Source organism: Rhododendron vialii, chromosome 7a (genome assembly GCF_030253575.1).
Source record: "Rhododendron vialii isolate Sample 1 chromosome 7a, ASM3025357v1".
In the NCBI taxonomy this organism is placed as follows: domain Eukaryota; kingdom Viridiplantae; phylum Streptophyta; class Magnoliopsida; order Ericales; family Ericaceae; genus Rhododendron; species Rhododendron vialii.
Window position 1 is genome coordinate 17,657,053 of NC_080563.1, and position 5,448 is coordinate 17,662,500.

The following is a 5,448-nucleotide window of genomic DNA, read 5'->3' on the forward strand; positions in this document are numbered from 1 at the left end:
AGATTGGCTGAATATTGTCCGTGCACCCACTTTTTATCAACTTTGCTACAGCCACCAACCAAACCTGTCGGGTTCGGAATTGGATGCGAAGGTTAGGACTCCGTTCCTGGTTCCTTTTTTGCGTGTCACGTCCTCAATTTTCAACATAAATAATGAATATTCTTTTGATAACTAAAATTCTCGTAGTAATACAACTAATACCCAAAAGACCTTTTTTTCTCATGTTCTTAAATAAGATTTAGATATTACATTTTTGGCTCAATATATAAATTTATATCTGTATTAAAACTATTATGCGGAAAACAGATTTAACAGGATCTTAATTCAACACATCTCAAGAACAATAAATAACGTACCTTTGTTGGCTATCATGATTAGAGAGAACAAATTCCTTAATTAAAAACACCTTAATTCTTGGCTCACCTTCTTCTCTCTGTCTCTACTTTTCTAGAATACCCCAGTACTTTAATTGATGGAAAAATCGTAAAAATAAGGAGTGAGTATTCTACCTTTTATAGAGGAGAGAATATGGCCTTAGAGATAATTATTAAAAGGCACCTAATCTATCAAGGTCTATTTTATTATCAAAAGTTTTCCTTCATCTATAATTCTAATTAGTTATCGTGATGAATCATATCACTTCATTGACTTATCTGATAGTGGAGTCCCACATGCACAAAACGTGGAGGCTTGTGGGTCACACTAATAGAAAAAAACTAACATTCTCTCACTTGGCCAATGTGGGCTACCCGCCTGGATTTTGAAAAATTGAACGAGTCGCCACCCGGATTTATGGTTTGCCACCCGGGAAACCATTTTGATTGAAAATGATGGTTTGAAATTGAAAATCAAATATTCGTCTTGGGTTCGGAAGCCATGTTATGAGAGGGAAAGGATTTTACGGCACCCCTCTCACCCGATACGAGATCGATTTTTATTCAATGTTTGTGGGATTTTATTTAAAAACATTTTGTTTCATTAAAGCAACTAGCAAGTATCCACAAGTATATCAAATAAAAAGGTGCATGCATGTGCTGGTGTACAGTATATGTTGATGAAATGATGCAAAATGTAAAATAACATGAAAGAGAAAATCTGTCACTGAGAACACTCCCGAGCGCTCGGGACTGCACTCCTGAGCGCTCAGGAGTTCTGCTGCCTCATCTTGCAAATTTTGATTAGACAAATATACTGCAATGTTTGAAGTGACCAAATGCTACTACTATCATGTAACAATGCTCAGCAAAAAGTTTAAACAGTCAGGGAACTGGTCTTGGCCGTCCAAACTCTGTTTCCTTGCACTTGAAATTAAAAATGACTGGGCTTTGGAAATACCAATACACCTCTTGTGCTGAGAAACTTACATAAATAGCAACATAGAGGGCCCATACCAGTATGAGGAACTGGTATGGGCCATTGATTCCCCTCAGACAAGGGAAAAACAGTGGATTTCTGAATATAGAATGAGATTTTATACCTTTGAGCTTGAACAAGATTTCTTGGATGAGTATGAAAGTTTGAATAAAGATTGAAAAACAGTAGAAAATGAAGTCTAAGACCTCATTTGCTTTTGTGATTTTTTGATTTTCCTTGAAAATTATTTGAAGGTGGAAGTTGGAAAATATTTGAGTTGAAAAATGTTTGAGAGTGTTTGAACCAAAATTTTCTAAAAATAGGGGAGTGAGAGAGTTCAGTTTCGTGCCCCCTTTGAATGTTGAAATGAAGGAGTATATATAGGCAAGCCCAAAATTAAGGCTTTAGTTTGAAAATCAAAGCAAAAATAAAATGTTTTGAAGGGGAACATGGCATGACAATATTTCTGCTGGCTCAGCCAGGCCTCTGGCTCATGCAGGGTTGAACTGCAAGCTTGAAAGTCTGAAAAAAATATGGTCAAAGATTAAGCTTAACATCCAATGTCTTGTCAGAGCTCCCGAGCGCTCAGGAATGGTCCCGAGCGCTTAAAAGTGCCTGCCCAACTTCAGAAGGGCGTCACGGACTCTCTCAAACTCGGTTTTGGGTGTTTTTCAAAGCGTTGAAAAGCCCGTTAAGTCCTCTTTCTAACCCAGTTGGTTTCATTCAAAGAATTTTTATAGACTGAAATGTGTGACAAAATTTTACCCTCAGGGTGTCGGAAAAAATGATGATTTTGGTTTGCAAAAGTCCAAGAAGTATTGTTTAAGCTTTAGCCGAGTCTCATTTTGATTCATTTTCATCAATGGGGAGCCTCGATGACAGAAATTAATGATAGTTAATAGGTCCAAATTGGGGTGTCTACAGCTCATCAAGCTGATTGTGATGCAAAATGTATTTCTTCGAAATATACATTTGTATAAAAAGACTCGAGTGGGCTCCACACTAAAAACTTTGACACGTGATCACGGATTTAAAACAGCCAATAGGTTCAAACCAATTAGAAAATTTAATACTGTGATTAATTCAGACCATCAATGTGAGTCATAGTGGTTGTATAGCACCATGCCACATTCCCTTATATGCACCACACCATTGATAACCTTCACTAACCAAGTCCATAATATGAAGAATATTATTATATAGGCTGTATAAAATGTTTTGAAGGGGAACATGGCATGACAATATTCCTGTTGGCTCAGCCAGGCCTCTGGCTCGTGCAGGGTTGAACTGCAAGCTTGAAAGTCTGAAAAAAACGTGGTCAAAAATTAAGCTCAACATCCAATGTCTTGTCAGAGCTCTCGAGCGCTCAGGAATGGTCCCGAGTGCTCAGGAGTAGTCCCGCGCGCTTAAGAGTGCCTGCCCAACTTCAGAAGGGCGTCACGGACTCTCAAACTCGGTTTTGGGTGTTTTTCGAAGCGTTGAAAAACCCGTTCTAACTCAGTTGGTTTCATTCAAAGAAATTTTATAGACTGAAATGTGTGACAAAATTTTACCCTCAGGGTGTCGGAAAAAATGATGATTTTGGTTTGCAAAAGTCCAAGAAGCATTGTTCAAGCTTTAGCCGAGTCTCATTTTGATTCCTTTTCATCATTGGGGAGCCTCGATGACAGAAATTAAGGATAGTTAATATGTCCAAATTGGGGTGTCTCCAGCTCATCAAGCCGATTGTGATGCAAAATGTATTTCTTCAAAATATACATTTGTATAAAAAGACTCGAGTGGGCTCCACACTAAAAACTTTGACACGTGATCACGGATTTAAAACAGCCAATAGGTTCAAACAAATTAGAAACTTTAATACTGTGATTAATTCAGACCACCAATGTGAGTCATAACGGTTGTATAGCACCATGCCACATTCCCTTATATGCACCACACCATTGATAACCTTCACTAACCAAGTCCATAATAGGAAGAATATCATTATTTAGGCTGTAATGCCTCAAGCCCCTGTAATTTATCTTGTCAAGACATTTTCTGTTGAACATAATCCAAAATAATATATGCACGCATAATTGGAAACAGAAAAATCAGAAACAAACTTTATTTGCGCTAAATAGTGTCAATAACAATAAGCATTCAACTACTAATATCAAGGATTGCTCAAAATACTCATCCTAATAACATGTTCTTTGTATGTCTTTGGAGGCAATTCCTTTGTCAACGGATCAGCAATCATAAGAGTGGTGCTTATGTTTTCAATAGACACTTGTTGTTTATGGACTCGTTCTCTAACAACCAAGTACTTTACTTCCATGTGTTTCGAACCGCTAGAGTACTTTCCATTCTTAGAGAAGAAAACTACAGCGGAATTATCACAATAAATCTTCATCGGTCTAGCAATTAAGTCAACAACACCAAGACCAGAAATGAAGTTCCGCAACCATAACGCATGACCTGTGGCCTCAAAGCATGCCACAAACTCGGCCTCCATTGTAGATGAAGCAATAATGGATTGCTTCACACTCTTCCATGACACTGCCCCACCAGCCAACAGAAAGACATAACCTGATGTAGACTTTCTGCTATTGTGGTAGCCAGCAAAATCAGAGTCCGAGTATCCGATCACATCCAAATGATCCGATTTGCTATAAGTAAGCATATAGTCCTTAGTTCCTTGGAGATATCTCATAACCTTCTTCACTGCTTTCCAATGTTCTATTCATGGATTACTTTAATATCTGCCCAGCATCCCTACTGCAAAATTAATATATGGTCTAGTGCAAGTCTGGGCATACATCAAACTCCATAATACTGATGCATATGAAATTTCATCCATTTGTTTTCTTTCCAAGTCATTCTTTGGGCACTGACTTTCATTAAATTTGTCACCTTTGACAATGGGCGCATCACTTACTGAGCAAAGCTGCATATTGAATCTCTCTAGAACCCAGTTAATATACCCATTTTGAGACAGTCCTAGCACTCTTCGAGATCGGTCTCTAAAGATCTCTATGCCAATAATATAAGCTGTCTCACCCATATCAACCATTTTAAAATTCTTTGAGAGATATCCTTTAGTTTCATGTACTAAACCAAGGTCATTACTGGCTAACAAAATATCATCCACATATAGCACCAAAATGATAAATTTACTCCCATTGACCTTCAGATATATACACTGATCAACAGCATTTTCTTTGAATCCGAAGAAGATAATGGTATCATTAATTCTTAAGTACCATTGTTTGGAAGCTTGTTTAAGACCATATATGGATCTCTTTAATTTGCATGCCAAATGCTCTTTCCCTTTTATTGTGAATCCTTCAGGTTGCTCTATATAATATCTTTATCCAAACTACCATTCAGAAAAGCGGCTGTCACATCCATCTGATGCGGCTCTAAGTCATAATGAGCTACTAGGGCCAAGATGATTCTAAGTAAGTCCTTCTTTGACATAGGAGAAAAGGTCTCCTTATAGTCAACTCCTTCTTTCTGAGTGAAACCCTTGGCCACAAGTTTGGCCTTAAATCGTTCGATATTGCCTTTTGTATCGTGCTTGGTCTTAAAGACCCACTTACAGTCGCCTTTCTTACAATTAGTAGGCAATTCAATTAGATCCCAAACTTTATTCTAATTTATTGATTTCAACTCATCATTCATAGCGTCAAACTATTTATTAGAATCATCACTATTCATGGCTTGTGAAAACGAAATCGAGTCTTTCTTAATCCCAATGTCGAAATCCGATTCTTGTAGATATACCACATAATCATCTGAAATGGCAGACTTTTTTTCCCTCTGAGATCTTCTCATAACTGCCGGTTATGGTGGTTCTACAATATTTCCAATGACAGTATCCTCATGAAGTGGAGAATCATTACCTACATGTTGTTCATTCTCCTCAACTAGTTGAGGACTAACAATTTCTCGTTGAGGAAGAATTGTTGGGATATCAACTCTTTCTTCATCGAAATTAACCTTTCTTGATTTCTCACTCCCACTATTTTCATCATTCTCTAGGAATTTCGCATTTCCGGTTTCAATTATTCTCGTACTATAGTTAGGACAGTAAAATTTATACCCCATAGACTT